Consider the following 6,897-nt stretch of genomic DNA (forward strand, 5'->3'; position numbering starts at 1 on the left):
AGCTCTACTGCTACTTATTAGGAAGTAACTCTTACAGTTGACCCTTTAGATCCACTTTATAAAAATATTATATTAGGTATTCAATTTGTATTGAATTGATATTAAATTTTTTTGAAATTGCTCCATTAGTTTGTTATAATTATTAATACAAAGATTGAACACTTACAAAAAATTCCCTTTATCCGGCCGGATTCGAACCGACGTCCTCTAGCAAACCTAGCCAGACGCTATGACAACTAAGCCACGGAACGAAGCAGCGGACGTCTCGAATTTTTCTGTATGTGCTTGTTGTCGGATCTTTTGTATTTGGTTTTCGACTTTTTGGCGCCATCTATGAGAAATCTATAAAAGTATTTCGTTGATACAGGTATTTTTTCAAATTTGATTATGAAAATAAAATCTTTTCCTATGAAGCAAAATATCCTATCTACAATATTTGAAGTGTTTTCCCTCTGTGTCCCATACCCGTGGCACAACCTATACCTATAATACATATCATATGTACACCTGTTGCCCAAATAGTTCAGTGAATCCTTGTAAAAAAAGAGTTGACTCCCTGACGCTATCTTATCACGACATAATATATACCGTTAACGGTTTTTTGTGAATTTTTTACGCAGAACACATGTATGTGTATCGCGGCTGGCTACCAGAGCAGGTGTGTTTACATTATAGGGTGTAAAACACTCTACATTTACATCGAAGTTAATTTTTAGTTATATTTTAGGGTTGATCTACATTCGATTTGCTGTGTAATTTTCAGGTTAGTTTTCTGTACCTAATTTTGGTGACAATTTTTATTATTTAAGTGTTCCGGTATGTTATCGTGAAATATTAAATAATATTTCAAGATACTAACTACACTTGAATATTAAACAATACCTTATGATAGTTTTCTAGAAAATCCAAAAAATTAAAATTGCCACCGGAATGAGAAAACTAACCTAATAATTACCCTACTACAAAACGCGATAATCGTCAAGTTCTCCTGTTTTCGTGGTTGCTAATGGAAATGATCTAATTAGCGTATATTTATGATGGTCATATCAGTCAACCGTGGCCATGGGATATGTAAAAGTCTCGAAAAGTTGGTTTGTTTAATAAAACAAATATACGCTATTGAGATCCGAAGAAAATAGTTTAATTTCCAACATAATAATTGTTTTAATTGAATTATAGACATCGTACTGTTAATAAAATAGTGTATTAACTCAAAAACTGCATTTTTTTCAGAATCGATGAAAAACAAATTACTCACGTTTCGTGAAAGATTATTAAAATTTATGTATAAGTTTGAGTTTATTACAAATATTGAAACACTTTTCTTTTTTCCAAAATTATATTTAAAAATAATTATATATTTTTGAGTAAGGACTTTTTTGGTCCAGAACTAACTCAAAAAAAATTGTCTCATTTTGAGTTATATGTAACTATCTACTATCTATTGATAGTCTTTTAATTGTTTCTTACAATATTCTAACGACGGTCTTATTGACGTGTAGAGAGAGTATTTTGAGTTACAACACTATTGTAATAGTTGTGGGATATATTGACATTACTTCAAATGTCGTCACTTTATTGACTATCTATCGTAAGTTGCAAATGGTTCACAGTAATGTATTTTCAGTTGAGCACCTTTTTTTTTTTTTTTTTAGCACCTGACATTTTGAAGTACTGCCCTGTTGTCATACTAGCGCATTTCGGTAACTTGTCAACTTATATCTCAGGGAGACGGCGCAGTGGCTGGGGTCTCTCGGATCTTTGCCACTTAAAGCTCTGACCGCCACTGCAACTGTCACTGGGACCATCACCCTGACACGTCACATGTGCCTATAATTTCACCAGCACTCTTAGTAATGCTCACATTACTGCTTGTGCGGCAGAAATAAAATATATTAGGAAGTTCCGGGTTATATTCCCCGTTAGATCAATTTGAGAAACGATCTTTTCTAAATTTCTTCTGGTCTGATTGTTCGTTACTCTGGTGATTGGTGTGGTTAGCTGGCACTTATTGTTATGATCGATTTGACGGGTGGAGAAAAACAGGCATGACAGAGCGATTCAAAATCAAGGTTTTACTTTGTGTAAAGCGTTAGCTACCAAATTGTCGAGTCAGTGTTTAAAGATTGGGATTATTATAAATAAGTTAAAATTTTTAAAACCAGTTTAATTTTACGAGGGCTGCTACTTATGTATCCGGAAAATAAAAAATAAGCAAACATGTATGACTAAATATAGTTTTATTGTTTTTCAAAGTATTCTCCACGATGATCGATGCACTTTTGCATCCGTGTAAACCAATTTTTAAAGCACTTTTGCCACTCTGACTGAGGTATCTCCAAAACGTGTTGTTTGAAGGCGTCGACTGCATCTTCACGGGTCGAAAATCGTTGACAACGTAATTTATTCTTTACATTTGGGAATAAATAAAAATCATTCGGTGCCAAATCAGGGCTGTACGGTGGATGACCAGTTAATTCCACATTTTGACCTTCCAAAAACTGAGTTGTTACGCGTGACGTATGACAGCTGGCATTGTCATGGTGAAGAATGATTCTGCGTCGCCGGTTGTTTTTTCGTATTTCTTCAAATACCTCAGGCAAACAAATGGTCGTGTACCACTCCGAATTAACCGTTCTACGATTTTCTAGTGGCACTGTAGCCACATGACCATTAATACCAAAAAAGCAGGCCACCATTTGCTTCATAGTGCTTTTTGCACGAGTTACTTTCGTAGGGTTCGGCTCATTTTGAAACACCCACACAGTTGATTGTTGTTTAGTTTCGGGATCATACGCATAAATCCAGGATTCGTCACCTGTGTAGATATTATAGACAGCCTTTGAGTCACCACGGTTATATTTTTCGAACATTTTCTTGCACCATTCGACGCGAGCATCTTTTTGATCCGTAGTTAACATGTGCGGTATCCAACGCGAACAAATTTTTTTTACAGCTAAATATTCATGCAGAATCTTATTAATGCTCGTCATACAAATGCCCAGACTCGCCTCTATCTCGCGATATGTAACATTACCGGTCATGCATTATAAGTTTTCGCACAGCTTCAATGTTTTGTGGTACAACGACCGATTTCGGGCGACCCTCCTTAACCTCGTCCTTGAGCATACTACGTCCACAATTAAATTCACTAAACCAGTGATACACAGTGCTTTTTGATGGAGCTTCATCACCAAAAGTTAAATTGAGTTGATCTATGCACTGTTGTTGCGTTAAACCACGCCGAAAATCGTAATAAATCATGGCACGAATATTTTCACGAGTAAGTTCCATTTTCGCAGCGAGATGACATTTTAAACCCGCCAAAAACAAAAGACTAGCGACACAAGAAAAAAAATAAAGCGGCCAGTATTTTTAAAAAACTTCAAATTTTGCTATGGAGGTTAGATATAGCGTTAAAAAAATTCGGTATTCTGGATTCCGGATACATAAGTAGCAGCCCTCGTAAATGTTTTATTATATTCTTGCTATTACTTTTGTGAGGGAATATAAAAAAATATGTACATATAATTAAATACGTTATGTAAAATTATGAATTAAAGGTACAGTCGTGTTATGGCATAGTACAGATATTTTTGATTCAACTTTTAACCTTAAGAATGAAATTTGTAAATAATCAATGTTGCGCCATGTTTTATGTAGCGTGAAATCCGTCGTACTAAAATTAGTGCCTTCTACATTAATAATTTGCCATATAAATATAACTTTCTTACACAATTTATTAAATATATTTTGTTGTTTACAAAAACATGGTTTTATTACCCTCATTGTCAACATCGTCACCCATTTTGCGAGTCACTACTGGGCACGGGTCTAAGAAGAGAGTTTGGGAGTCACATGCTTTCCCAGGGTTGTGAACCTTCGAAGTGCAGTTTTCATCACAATGTTTAGGCGCTGCGCAAACGTGTGTTTTGTGTTGGATACAAGCAATCGGCAACTAGAAGCGAATATTCATTTTCATACAACTTGTAACAGTAGAGCTCCTTGTGAAAGAGTTCGTCCAGGGAAGTACGGCAGTACTTAGTAAGTACTTAAGTAAGGTGGCAACCTTACCTATTTCTACCGCCAAGCAGTAATGTTAAGAAAGAAAGAAAATACATTTATTTGTTTACCACAATGACACTACAAAAGACAAAAAAAAAGAGAAAACGGAACTAAAACAAAACATTCAATGTAAAACATAAATAAATAATTACGAAACAAAAACTGAAACACAAAAGAAAAATGTATATACAAGAATTTAATAAAATTAAAACAGGAACACATGACAATCTCTGAAACATATTTTTCGTTCTCTTCGACAGCCTCTTGAAGCAATGAAAATCGTTGACCGCGTAAATGGTTCTTAATTTTTGAAAATAAATAAAAGTCACAAGCTGCCAGGTCGGGACTGTACGCGGGATGGCTCATAAGGTCAACGTTGTTCACCTTCAAAAATTCATTTGTCTGTCTGGCCGTGTGAGAACTGGCATTATCGTGGTGCAAGATGATGCGGCGCTTACGGTTATTTTTACAGAGTTTGTCAATAACTTCCGGCAAACAAATGGTCGTGTACCAATCACTATTCACGGTACAGCGATTCTCCAAAGCAACAGTAGCCACGTGTCCGGTTTTATTAAAAAAAGAAGCAATCATCCGCTTAGAGGCACTTTGCACGCGTGCCACTTTGGTTGGTTTCGCCTCATCTCGAAAGAACCATACGCTCGAATGTTGCTTTGTTTTGGGATCATAACTATAAATCCATGCTTCGTCACAAATTCGTTGAGTCTGGTAAGTATGGCATTGCACCAAGTGACGCGATCTGTTTTTGAGCCTTAGTCAAATTGTGTGGGATCCACCGAGAGCACAGCTTTTTCATACCCAAATATTTGTGTAGTATTGATTGTATTTGACTCATACCTATGCCTAAAGATGCCCGAATCTCATGGTATGTCACATGCCTGTCTGTTTAGATCATACGGCGCACAGCATCGGTGTTTTTATTGTTCACAGCAGTGGACGGGCGACCATCACGAAATTCGTCACTGAGATTCACACGACCGCGTTTGAATTCTGCAAACCAGCTATAAATAGTCGTCTTGCACGATGCTTTATCGCCAAAAGCAGTTTGAAGCCGAGCGAAGCTCCGCTGAGCTGCTACATTACACTTAAAGTCGTAGAAAATCATACTACGAAAATTTTCACGAGTTAAATCCATGGTGACAACCAATTTCTAAAATGTCGCCATAATGTAAAAACAAGTGACAGTCAGATGAAACAAACTGTAAGTATTCTACAGCCAAAGAGTTCCATTTTCAAATGTTGTAATTACTTTTTAAATATTATTTGTGTAAGTGGCCAGTTCCGGAAACTTACAGTGCGCCCTATGTACGTGGTACTAAATGTTCACAAATGTATTTAATTTATAATTGACCTCATAGTTACATACTACTACAATCGGCCTACCGCTTAACTGAGACGGTTCCTGAGTTAGCTGCGCCACCAGAACACTACCCACACGAGCTGCGCGGTGCGGGCGAAGTGATAGTGTTAGAGTCATAGTAACAGATACATATGTCCACAGAACACTATACTCACAAGTAGGAGAGTGGATATGTCGCGCTGCACACGGGATATTTTTTTATTTGCGAGAATTCGTCGTCGTTCAGCTATTAAATTCTAGATGGCAGCACATTGATTGAAATTTCAATATAAAATCAAAACGTAACTTGCAATAGTACGTACCTATTGAACTATCAACGTTATATCTTTTTATGTAATGTTTGAAACTAGGACAAATCATTATTAAGATTTTATAATGTTTCAAATTATGAATGTGTGAGTTTTGGCGACAGCGGTGGCTTTATGGCGCATTTATTCGATACGCCGCCGCCGCGCTGCGACCGCGTGCATCTAACTGTCATTATAGTACGCTCTATTTATTTAACTTTTATGTTTTAACTTAAATGAACACCCTGGGCGCGCGGGCGAGTCTGGCTTGTCTTTGATCTACGCGGCGCGGTTGTATTATTCAGAAGAATTTAAATGTTGTTGCCTAGTAAATATAATTCAGATTCGCCATTAATGTACGCGAAAGCGTGGTAAGCTTTCGCGTCGTGTATCAGGGCGCTAACAAGATTCGTCAATATGTAACTTGATGTGCTGCCGTGTGTATAATTTTTGTGATAGTTTAGTAGTAATAGCAATTGTTTCTCACAAATGGTGAAGGACAACATCGTGATGATACATTTTTGTTTTATAATATCTATTGACGTGAGAACAAGTCGCGCGCGTGATGATAACCTACACGCCTGATCATAACAGTTGCCGTGGCACTCAGAGCTTTAAATCGCAAAGATCTGTGGGGCACTGTCGCTGCACCTGTCGCCCTGAAACATAAGTTGACAGGTGTAGCGACAGTGCCCGGCTTTGAATGGTAAGGGTGCAAAGCCGGAACACAATAATGTTGACATTACTGCTTGGCAACCCTTGGAAAACGTGTGGATTCCCTAGTACTCGAGGAGACCCGTGTCCGCCAGTGGTTGATGTTAATGAACACAATGGTCATCCTTTTTGTTTTTAAATATTTTGTTTTAGGTTACATTTTTACGACACTAGTTATTGATGTATTAATGATAGTACACTTCTAAATTGCAAGTTCAATTGTTGGGTACCATCGACAATATTTCCATCGATTAATGGAAAAAAATAATTTTATAATCATATTTACAATATATACTTAATTGAATAACAGCAATCTGAAGTTACCACAACATCTTATTCCAATCACAGTGTACAAATACTTACATAATCGAATATTCTATTAGGATAACTAAACACCAGCTTATACGTTTGCACATTTTACGTAATTTACAAACAAATAGTACAGTCAGCTTG

Source organism: Hyposmocoma kahamanoa, unplaced genomic scaffold (genome assembly GCF_003589595.1).
Source record: "Hyposmocoma kahamanoa isolate Upper Pololo Valley unplaced genomic scaffold, ASM358959v1 66, whole genome shotgun sequence".
In the NCBI taxonomy this organism is placed as follows: domain Eukaryota; kingdom Metazoa; phylum Arthropoda; class Insecta; order Lepidoptera; family Cosmopterigidae; genus Hyposmocoma; species Hyposmocoma kahamanoa.